This window comes from Pseudoliparis swirei, chromosome 24 (genome assembly GCF_029220125.1).
Source record: "Pseudoliparis swirei isolate HS2019 ecotype Mariana Trench chromosome 24, NWPU_hadal_v1, whole genome shotgun sequence".
Lineage (NCBI taxonomy): Eukaryota > Metazoa > Chordata > Actinopteri > Perciformes > Liparidae > Pseudoliparis > Pseudoliparis swirei.
The window spans coordinates 23249754-23262477 of NC_079411.1; positions in this window are offsets into that span (position 1 = coordinate 23249754).

A 12724-nucleotide genomic window follows, 5' to 3' on the forward strand; every position below is an offset into this window, starting at 1 on the left:
TCACGAGGTCCAGAGCGTGTTCTCTCAAACACAAGGACGCCAGCATCAGGTGGCGCGGCAGCATCAGGCCTCTGTGAACACTTTGATTGGCTGTCATCAATGTGAAGCAGAGCGACACATGAGGGACAGTTACATCTTGATTGCACACATGGATTCAAATAAATAATTACAATAAGTACACCTTTTATAGGCTTATTCATCTGCTTATTTATTTAGTTTAACAGTGCAGATAAAAGGAGCCCTGAGACTATATCATCCTAATAATAATAAATAATATAAAACTCCAAGGAACTCAGAAAATACACGTAGTCGGTACAGCCTTATTGTTTTCTATCCAGGGGCTCATGACCTCATGACCTCATGACCTCATGACCTCATGACCTGATCCAGTGGCGGTGTGTCCATAGAGGGCGCTAGGGCGCCGCCCCTCTTAACATTTTGAGATGAAAAAAGAAAAAGAAAAAGAAAAAAATATAATATATACCATCAAAAACATTATATACCAAATAATTTAAATAAGAAATAAACTGTGTTGACGCGCTAAATGTGTGTGGGAGACCGTCAGCCTGTCAACAACCACTTAAGTTAAATGTGACATAAATAACATATCGGCACTCATTATCACGGAGAGAAGCCCCGCCCCCTTTTACGGGCGCCGGCCTAACGTGTGTGTGCGGCAGCGAGCAAACATTTCACAGTCGTTGCGGCAAGGACGGCTTCTCATTGGCGGATGAAACATGAATCTTGGGGCGCAGAAATGCGCCCTGGCCAATGACATCGTTTCATATTTCACGTGATTGGACTATTCGGCCAATCAGAGACTTTTATCATTGTCTCAGCCAGAGAGCTCCACGGAGCTACGCGAGCAGGTAGCTAACGGAGCTGGTTACAGGGCTCTCAAGTGTCACGCATTGAGCGTGACAGTCACGCATTTCGGTCTTAAGTCACGCACTCCCGCCACACATCGAATTTCTCGCGCTGAAAAAAACTCTCGGCTATTTAATGTTTTAATGTGCCGCAGCGCGCCAACATGAGCCGCCTGGAGTTCTGCTGTGAGGAGCCACTTATCAGCCAATCAAAAAAAGAAATGGGCTACACAATAGCCAATCAGAAAAAAACGTATCTGTTGTATCTGGGTAAGATTTAATTCAATTCAATTCAGTTTATTTGTATAGCCCAATTTCACAAATTACAAATTTGTCTCGGAGTGCTTTACAATCTGTACACATAGACATCCCTGCCCCAAAACCTCACATCGGACCAGGAAAAACTCCCAAATAACCCTTCAGGGGGGAAAAAAAAGGGAAGAAACCTGCAGGAGAGCAACAGAGGAGGATCTCTCTCCTAGGATGGACAGATGCAATAGATGTAATGTGTACAGAAGGACAGATTTAGAGTTAAAATACATTCAATGAATATGACAGAGTGTATGAATAGTTCATAGTAGGCATATTCCACGATGGAGACTTCCACGATCCATCAGGCAGATGGCGGTGGGGAGGAGGAGTGGGCGGAGTCTCAACAGGACAGTGGCGTAGTCATGAGCAGGAATTCCACGACCCAGACGATCCATCAGGCAGATAGGATCTATGCCGTCTCATAGGTTCCGATGACCCCATGAGACGTGAAGTCACAAGGACTCCGGGGAGAAAGCAGAGTTAGTAACATGTGATTGAGAGATGAACATTCATCCTTAAGGAGAGAAAAAAGAGGAGATAGGTACTCAGTGCATCCTAAAACGTCCCCCGGCAGCTATAAGCCTATAGCAGCATATCAAGGGGCTGGACCAGGTGAACCTGATTCAGCCCTAACTATAAGCTCTGTCAAAGAGGAAGGTCTTAAGTCTACTCTTAAACGAGGTGACTGTGTCTGCCTCCCGGACTGAAATTGGAAGTTGGTTTCATAAAAGAGGAGCATGATTACTAAAGGCTCTGGCTCCCATTCTACTTTTAAGACTCTAGAACTACAAGTAGTCCCGCATTAGTGAGCGAGCTCTCTAGTGGGCAATATGGTACGACAAGCTCCTTAAGATATGATGGAGCATCACCAATCAAGGCTTTGTAGGTTAAGAGAAGAATTTTAAAAGTGATTCTTGATTTTACTGGGAGCCAGTGCAGAGCAGCTAGTGCAGGAGTGATGTGATCTCTTTTCTTAGTTTTAGTGAGAACACGAGCTGCAGCATTCTGGATCAACTGAGGGACCTAAGAGATTTATTAGAGCAGCCTGCTAATAAGGAGTTGCAGTAATCCAGTCTCAAGTATGACGAACGTGAACCAATTTTTCTGCATCTTTTGAGACAAGATGTGCCTGATTTTTGAAATATTACGTAGATGAAAGAATGCAGTCCTTGAGATTTGCTTTACGTGGGAGTTAAAGGACAAGTCCCGATCAAAGATAACGCCAAGATTCTTTACAGTGGTGTTGGATGCCAGGGCAATGCCGTCTACAGAATCCACATCACCAGATAATTGATCTCAGGTGCTCAGGGCCGATTAAAATTACTTCGGTTTTGTCTGAGTTTAACATCAAGAAGTTGCAGGTCATCCATGTTTTTATGTCTTTAAGACATGCTTGAATTTTACCGAGTTGGTTGCTCTCCTCTGGTTTTATCGATAAATATAGTTGAGTGTCATCTGCATAACAATGAAAGTTTATGGAGTGTTTCCTGACAATATTGCCCAAAGGAAGCATGTATAAGGTAAATAAAATTGGTCCAAGCACAGAACCTTGTGGAACTCCGTGATTAACGTTGGTGGTTATCGAGGCGTCATCGTTTACAATACAAACTGAGATCGATCTGATAAATAGGATTTAAACCAAATTAGTGCCGTGCCTGAAATGCCAATCGACTGCTCCAGTCTCTGTAACAGGATGTCATGGTCAATGGTGTCGAATGCAGCACTAAGGTCTAACAAGACCAGGACAGAGAGGAGTCCTTTATCTGCTGCCATTAAGAGGTCATTTGTAATTTTCACCAGTGCCGCCTCGGTGCTGTGGTGTTTTCTAAATCCTGATTGAAATTTCTCAAATAAACTATTATGATGTAGAAAGTCGCACAACTGATTTGCGACCACTTTCTCAAGGATCTTGGAGAGGAAGGGGAGGTTAGAGATCGGTCTGTAGTTAGCCAATACCTCTGGATCCAGAGTGGGCTTCTTCAGGAGAGGTTTAATAACAGCCACCTTGAAGGAGTGTGGTACGTGGCCTGTTAGCAGAGACACATTGATAATATCTAATAGAGAGCCGCCAATTACATTACATTACATTACATGTCATTTAGCAGACGCTTTTATCCAAAGCGACTTACAATAAGTGCATTTCAACCTAGAGTACAAACTAAGAACAACAAGAATACAGGAAGTAACATTTCCTCAACATAGTCGAACTACAAAAGTACCATAAGTAAGTGCTATCTAAGTGCCACTGAAGTGCTAATCTGTGTTTTAATCCAGATATAGTCGGAAAAGGTGTGTTTTCAGTCTCCGACGGAAGATGTAGAGACTTTCTGCTGTCCTGATGTCAGTGGGGAGCTCGTTCCACCACTGAGGAGCCAGGACAGCAAACAGTCTGGATTTCGAGTGATTAGCTCGAGGTGCAGGAGGCACAAGACGATTGGCTGTTGCCGAGCGGAGCGAACGTGCTGGGGTGTACGGTGTGACCATATCCAGGAGGTAGACGGGGCCCGATCCGTCAAGATCTCGGTGCGCCAGGACCAGTGTTTTGATGCGGATGCGAACAGCCACTGCACCAGTGGAGAGAGCGGAGGAGCGGAGTGGTGTGGTGAATTTCGGGAGGCTGAAGACCAGTCGAGCTGCTGCATTCTGGATGAGCTGCAGGGTCGGATGGCCTTAGCAGGTAGACCAGCCAGGAGGAGTTGCAGTAGTCGAGGCGTGAAATGACCAGAGCCTGGATCAGAACCTGCGCCGCCTTCTGAGTAAGAAGAGGACGTATTCTCCTGATGTTGTGCAGCATGTACCTACAGGAACGTCGTCGCAGCGATGTTGGCCGTCAGGAGAGTTGACTGTCGAGTGTCACCCCGAGGTTCCTGGCAGTCCGGGTAGGGGCCAACACAGAGCTGTTGAAGGTGATAGTCAGGTCGTGGGTGGGGAGCCTTTCCTGGAAGGAATAGTAGCTCAGTCTTGTCAGGGTTGATCTTCAGGTGGTGAGCAGACATCCACTGAGATGTCAGTCAGACAGGCAGAGATTCGTGCCGCCACCCGTGTTTCGGATGGTGGAAACGAGAAGATCAGTTGGTGTCATCAGCATAGCTATGGTAGGAGAAGCCATGCGAACGAATGACAGAGCCGAGAGAATTTGTGTACAGAGAGAAGAGGAGGGACCCAGGACGGAGCCTTGAGGAACCCCAGTAGTGAGAGGACAAGGATCAGACACAGATCCTCTCCAAGTTACCCGGTAGGTGCGGTCTTTAAGGTAGGAAGAGAAAGAGCGAGTGCAGTGCCTGAGATCCCCAGGTCCTGAAGAGAAGAGATCAGGATCTGGTGGTTCACGGTGTCAAATGCTGCAGAAAGGTCGAAGGATAAGGACAGAGGAGAGAGAGGCTGCTCTAGCAGTGTGAAGCTGCTCAGAGACAGCAAGGAGGGCCGTCTGTCGAGTGGCCGGCCTTGAATCCAGACTGGTGAGGGTCAAGAAGGTTGTTACTGTGGAGATAGGAGGACACTTGGCTCAAGATAGCTCGCCCAGAGTTTTGGAGAGAAAAGGAAGAAGAGAGACCGGTCTGTAGTTGCTGACTTCAGACGGTCGAGCGTGGGTTTCTTCAGGAGAGGGTTGACTCTCGCCTCCTTCAGAGAGTTAGCGAAACAGCCAGTTGAGAGGGAGCTGTTAATAAGATGGGTGAGGAAGGTCAGAAGGTCAGGAGCAATAGCCTGGAGAATGGGAGACGGGACGGGTCAAGGGCGCAGGTGGTCGGTCGGGCGGAGGTCACCAAGCTAAGAACTTGATTGGGAGACAAGGGGGTGAAAGAGGAAAGAGGGGGATGAAGAAGTTAGTGTTGGTGAGGTGATAGAAGATGGATTTGTAAAGGAGGAGCGTATGTCGTCTATCTTGTTTGTAAAGTAGTCGACAAAGTGGCTCGGCAAAAGGGTGGAAGGAGGAGGGGGACAGGGGGGATCAAGGAGGTTGGAAAAGATAGAGAAGAGTTTTTTGGGGTTAGAGAAGGAAGACTGAATTTTGGTCAGGTAGAACGAGCTTTTGGCTGCAGAGATAGAGGAAGAGAAGGAGGAGGACAGATTGATTGAAGATCAAGTCTTCCGCTTGATTCGATTTGCGCCATTTTCTTTCCGCCGCTCGCAGGGTGGCTCTCTCGGCGCGCACTGAGTCCGACAACCACGGAGCCGGAGAGGATTTCCGAACCGGTCGTGTCTTAAAAGGACAAAGAGAATCAAGAGATGAAGACAGGGAAGAGAGGAGAGTGTCTGCGGCAGAGTTAGGATGCATGAGTGAGAAGCAGTCAGTTGAGGGGAGAGCAGATAGGACAGAGGAGGCAAGAGAGGAGGGACAGAGGGTGCGAATGTTGCGGCGTACAGGTGCAGAGTCTGTAGATATGGGTGGGTTGTCAGTACCAGAGAGCGAGAGAGAGTAAGAGATGAAGAAGTGGTCAGAGACATGGAGAGGAGTCACAGTGAGGTTAGAGGTAGAGCAGTTTCTTGTGAAAATGTAGTCAAGGTGGTTGCCGGCTTTGTGAGTAGGAGGGGGACTGAGTGAGAGGTTAAAGGAAGACAATAAGAGTAAGAGATCACATGACTTCTCTGTCTGGATGTTAAAGTCACCCAGAAGGATGAGCGGGGGCCGTGTTCATGAAGTTCGATAGGAGGACGTCTAGCTGCCCAAGAAATCTCCCAAAGAACCAGGGGACGTAGAGAACAACAATGTGAAGTTGGACCGGATGAGTAACGGTCACCGCATGAAACTCAAAAGTCAGTGGGATAAAGAGTGGAAGCGGTAGGGACAGAAACACCATGTGGGTGAGATGAGTAAACCTGTACCTCCACTCCGACCAGAGGGTCTGGGTTTGTTGCTAAAGGAGAAGGCAGAGGAGAGAGCAGCCGGGTAGACGTGTTGTCTATGTGATCCAGGTCTCAGTGAGAGCCAGGAAGTCAGGCGACTGCTCCACAGCAAAGCCAGAGATGAAGTCGGCCTTGCGGTTGGCTGACTGACAGTTCCAGAGGCCTCCTGTGACCAGGTGCTGGGTGTGAGTAGAACAGGTAGGAAGGATAACAGAGGAGGGTTCGCACATGAATGAGCGAGTCCTATAGTAACCAGTAGAGATACACAGGTATGGAAAAGACACATATTCAAAAATGGGAAATACTCAGCCCCAAGACTCCAACGGAAGACTCCTGTGTCTTTGTCCTCCCGAGTCTTGACTCCAACGGAAGACTCCATGTCTTTGTCCTCCGAGTCTTGACTCCAACGGAAGACTCCTATGTCTTTGTCCTCCAGTCTTCGTCCGATGAGTCACACTGACGCTACAGCTGACGCGAAAACCCCACCCGGTTATGAGCCCAAGTTAGTGCCAATTACCTCCAGCCGTTGACACCGCCTTGGCTTTTGGTATTCAAATGACACTCAATAGAAACCAGGTGACGATCGCTCGTCCAATCAGTGAAGATTCAGGTGTCGGAACACAGGACACACCTCTCTACCAAAACAACTCCTTAAAACAGGACAGACTAACAATCTAGCAGCTTTAATCAACAAATACAACAGTAACTTTAGCAGATAAAACTAGTTTAAAGAAGATACTTAGCAGGATCCAAGTAGTCAGTAGTCTCGCCTCACAGGTAGAAAATGCACACAATTAAAGGCAAAACGTCTTTAAGCAGCCTCGTCGGGATGGGGTCCAAGAGACAGGTAGACGTGTTCGAAGTAGAAACCGTTGAAGATAATTGGTCAAGGTTGATAGGAGAAAATCCCTCCAAATATACACCAGGGCATACAGCGGTTTCCAAGGCCATTCCACTTGAGAACAGATTGGCACTGGTTATGGGCAAGAGATTATTAATCTTGTCCCTAATAGTTAAAATCTTTTCATTAAAGAAGTTCATAAAGTCATTACCACTAAGGTTTATAGGAATGCTCGGCTCCACAGAGCTGTGACTCTCTGTCAGCCTGGCTACAGTGCTGAAGAGAAACCTGGGGTTGTTTTTATTTTTTCTATTATTGATGAGTAATAGGCTGCTCTGGCATTACGGAGGGCCTTCTTATATGTTTTAAGACTATCTCGCCAAACTAAGCGGGATTCTTCGAGATTAGTTGAACGCCATATGCTCAAGCCGTGACGCTTGCTTCAGTTTATGGGTCTGAGGGTTATACCAGGAGCAAACCTCCTCTTCCTCACTGTCTTCTTCTTCAGAGGGCTATCGAGTCCAGTGTCATTCTCAGAGAGCCTATGGCACTGTCAACAAGATGATCAATCTGGGACGGACTAAAGTTAGACCAGGAGTCCTCTGTTATATTGAGACGTGGTATCGAATCAAATACAGAAGGAATCGCTTTAAATTTAGCTACAGCACTATCAGTTAGACATCTAGTGTAGAAACTTTTGACTAACGGAGTACACTCCGGTAGTATAAATTCAAAAGTTATGAGGTTGTGGTCTGACAGAAGAGGATTCTGTGGGAAGACGCTCAAATGCTCAATGTCAACGCCATAAGTAAGAACAAGATCAAGCGTGTGGCCAAAGCTGTGAGTGGGTTTCTGTACTCTGACAGAAGCCAATCGAGTCCAACAAGGAGATGAATGCAGCACTAAGGCAATCATTATCAACATCCACATGGATATTAAAATCTCCAACAATAATAACTTTATCGGTTTTAAGAACCAAACTTGATATAAATTCTGAGAATTCAGATATAAACTCTGAATATGGACCTGGTGGCGGTACAGAATCACAAATCGAATTGGCTGTAGTGTTTTCCAGGTTGGATGTGAAAGACTAAGAACAAGGCTTTCAAATGAGGTGTAGTGTAATTTTGGTAGAGCATTAATTAAAAGGCTCGATTGAATGATGGCAGTTACTCCACCTCCTCGACCGGTGCCTCGAGGAATGTGAGTATTAATATGACTTGGAGGAGTCGATTCATTCAGGCAGACATATTCTTCATGGCTCAGCCAGGTTTCAGTTAGGCAACATAAATCAATGTGATTATCTGATATTAAATCATTCAGTAACACAGCTTTAGATGACAGAGATCGAATATTTAGGAGACCACATTTAATAGACCTATTTTGTTGCACTGCTGAAATAATTGTGTTAACTTGTATAAGGTTATTGTGTACGACTCCTCTTCTGCTTACTTTTGATTTATTTAATTGAAGTGGCCGTGGGACAGACACAGTCTCTACTCTAAAGTCAAGGGTGGGTAACTGCTCGAATGGAAGAGCAGAGAAGGGTGTTAAACTACAACTCTGCTCCCAGTTCCTGATCTGGACCCTGGGTTGTCATAGATTAAGTCCGGTGATCAACTTGGTCATATTCGCAGAAATGAGACGCGCCGTCAACGTGGGATGAATGCCGTCTCCTCATCAGATCAGGTTTTCCCAGAAAGTCTTCCAGTTGTCTACGTAGCCCACATTATTCGCTGGGCACCACCTCGACAGCCAGCGGTTGAAAGACGACATTCGGCTATACAATTCGTCTGTCTGCAAATTTGGGAGAGGGCCAGAGAAAATTACGGTGTCCGACAACGTGCACACAGAAGGATTTACAAATAAATTAGACTCTCAAATGCACGCAGTTTTTGAAGGTACATAAAGGTGATGAAGGAAAACTAATTAATTGCCGTTTACAGTTTCTCCAAAGTCTCTTCATACACAACTTGTATGACTGCAGGCACATTGAACTGAGGCGAAACAACTTGCTCGTGATCCTTGTGGATGACGGTAACCACGTTAAGATGAGGAAGAGTGTCGGTCACGGAACGCTTCGCTCTAGTCTGAAAATACATCGTCATTTGTCTCAATCAATGGGACCAAATTTCATTTAACTTCACTTTTTCTTCCTTAGACGTTAAACAGGTTGCTGAAAGGTCAACAGGGAAATTCGGCTAACGACACATTACCTCACAAAGTGCACCGGCCATTTGTCTTTCTTCCGAGTCACTGTGAATGGCTCGTTAATCTAAATACAATCTACACTAATGCGATTTGAACTGTCGCTCATCGAGTGACAACGATCATTCTACATTCTCCAGCGCTGCTTTTCAGGAAGAAAAAAAAAGCCTTATCTCATCACGAAGCTGTGAAAAAATGAAAAAAACTGGTTTGACTTGATGGATCGCAGATAGTAGCTTTATTATCCATATCCAGAGGTTAATACAGCAATATTGGAGGTAAATGATCAAGAAGCGGGGCTGCCTTGTCTGGGCAGGCTTGATAAATCTGCTCCTGTCAAATGCAATAAATGTGTCCTGCAGAGGAAGAATTTGGGGAAGTGTGACACGAGGGAAAGTGATGACAACGTTAAGACCGCAGTCCTTTGTCACACATGTCCAGATTCATAAACTCCTTCTGACATGAGCATATCCAACGGTGAACGATGTTGTTCTCTGTGCTCCCTTCTCTCCAGAGATCATCTCTCCGTTCCCCTCACTCCAGTTCAGACGGCCTCTGGCCAACAGCGGCTCGAGGAGAAGGAGTTTGTTTTGAAGAAGATGTTTAACTAAGACTCCCAGTCTGCTTTGTCACACAGACCAAGATAGATAGACGTCTGATGGACTTTGTTCAGATAACAGAATTAACTTGCGGGGAACACACACTGCAAGGTCTGAGCACACACATGCACAAGTGCAAGCTCGTAATGCGTGCACATATATGTGAGCGCTAGTATTTCCCATGTTGTTGGGACTTGCCTTGCTTGTGGGACAACATGCATGTCCCCATAATGTAAATCATTACATGTTAGAGTCAAGACTTGGTTTAACCCTCTGAAGTCTAAGCCCGCTACAGTGCGTTTTGACAGCTTTACGTTTTTAAAATCTGTATATGTCCGCGACAATACGTCGCCGAGATACGTTTAAAATACTGGATGAATCCGGAGGATTTCCTCTTCCGTTTACTTCTCTACCGTAAGCTCCTCTGCGATTCACAGAGAAAGATAGGGGGACGAACGTGTCGGGTGACGCGGCACCGAGTACTGTGATTTGCCAATGCGGTTGTCCGTCAACATTTTGCGGAGAAAAACAACCAATGAACACTCAAGAAATCACAAGGACCTACCCACCTCCCAGGTGAAGCTCATTTGCAGTCTGTCAGTCAGAGAAGCCAGAGAACACGGCGCGAACGGACTTCACAACAATATAATGTATAACACATTTATTTGAAGGAAAAAAAATGTAATGGTCATTTTTTATTTGCACACACCCCATGAATCTTTATCTGCAGTATGAAGTCATTTCTCAGTCCCATCTATATCATTTTGGTCACTGTGTGACGGACCACATAATTTCTACTCCAAAAACGATAATACCATTTTTTTGTTTGGACATTTATTTACATGTATCTAGCATTGTATTAAAATATTTCACTGCTTTTGTGAACCTATGACCTTTGGTAAACCAATTTCAAACACCAAAACAGTTCGTCCACATGAGTAAAGGTGTGTTTTCAGAAGAGATATGAAGAATTTTTACATTTTCAGCTTTAGGGCCATATTTTTTCTTTCCACTTGTACCTGAGGACAATTGTGCCTCATTATATAGATAGCTGAGATTGTTCTGGAATTTTTGATGTATAACACATGGGTATGTGTCATATGCAAAAGCCTTTTGAAGGTGAATTTAATTTTGTTTGTAAAATCGAGAAAATGACCCCAGACTCCAGAGGGTTAAGGTGAGGACAAGTTGGGTTTGGTGTGTGTGTGTGTATGTGTTGCTTTGTTTTCGACACCTTGCAAATGTTTTGGCAATTTCACGAATGAGGCATATTTTTACCCATTCTTGACTTTTATTGGTTTATTTTTACGTACGTTTAAAACAAATTTCAATATTAATGTTCGAACACGACAGAGACACAATCAAAACTGTTTCAGATTCCAAATAAATTGTGTCATGTAGGCATTTTTATTTTTCATGAAATCTTTACACTGACTTGATGAAACAAAACGAAATGCAATTTAACAACTGGCCAAAACCACCCAACAGCTGAACATCGGTCACCTTCTCACCTTTAACCTCCGTCTGTTGCACTGACAGGATATTTATATTGTAATGTTGTTTTTGAGGCTGAAGTAAAACGATGTTGCGATCCTCTTTTTCCCACCGAGCAGTCGAGAGGCCAAGAGAGAAAGAAACGTGGCCTCGGTTCATGGGAACTTTCGTCTGTTCTTGTCTCTCTTAAATGTGGTGAAATTACAGCGAGTGGCATTATGTAATGAGGGATACAATATATTAAATAAAGTCCAACCTGCTGGTAAGCAGTCATACACCTCTAAGTGGTGGATCATCGGTGACTTTTTGTGGAGAGCTGCTACTAAGAGCTCTTTTACTGATATTTAGATCAGTACATAGAACAGTAAATCATAATTACATGCATTTAGAAACGTGTGCTGAATATAAAGGGGATGCACAGCCAGACAAACAGTCTCATGAGAGCAAAATACAACAAACTTTGTTTGTAACAGTTGGCATTTATTATTATTTCGTAAAAAAAGAAGATGAACTACAACATATCCTCTTTCCACAGTTCTCAGCAGCAGCTCTTTCAGTGCGTCACAAACAATAGCTGACCTTTAATTACACTTCGGGAACAAATAGTGAAATTCAGTCATATCAACAACCTAGTTGAGACAAATCTCCTGTCATGTTGAGACACTTAATTTCCTTCTTGTGGATGTGCAGCCTCCTCCCACAATCCCCTGCAGATGCCCTTCCCGGCCTTAAGGAAAGCCCAAACACAGAATCTGCCTCTGAGGCCCATTTTACAAACTCCAGCGACGACCGGGCAGCAGGAGATTGGACCTGGACGTCAGGAGATTGGACCTGGACGTCCTCAGGGGAGCAGCAGCCTCTTGGTGCCCAGCCAACAGCACACAGAGCTGGGCTGAAGCTGAGCGTGGTGCGGGGGATGAAGCGTCCTACTTAGTATACTGAGTTATTATCGTTGGGTTTGGTGATAGCTCATGATTTGAGAGATAGATGTGAAGTGTAGTTCGTATCTTAAGAAGATATGGTGCTGCCATGGGATTGTAAAGATAATTCAAAGAGTAAGCTAAGGCTTTAAGAAAAAGGTATCCTCACTTGAGATGTTAAATTACCACACACACGCACACAAAGTTACTATCTTAGTTATATTTCATTTGAAATAAAGAAACAGTGTGAAAACTTTTTTAAATGTGCGCGTATGAGACAATATGATGTGTGTGTGGTGTGTTTGTATGTGTGGCTGTGGTTTTGGTGTGTGTGTGATGTGGCTGTGTTGCGTGTGTGTGTGTGTGGCTGCGGTTTTAGTGTGTGTGTGTGCATGTGAGGCTCTGGTGTGTGTGTGGCTGTGTTGTATGTGTCTGTGGCTGTGGTTTTTGGCGTGTGTGTGTGTCTGTGGTTTTGGCAGTGGCGGGCCGTCAGGGCCTTCTAAGCCTTCTCTGAAGGCCTAAACATAATTAGAAAGTTAAAGCTATATTATCATTAAAAAAAAAAAAATATATAACAAACTTTTATTTTCTTAATTTTTATTTTCTTATTGCACTATTGTCTTCCTCGTTTGCTGTGCT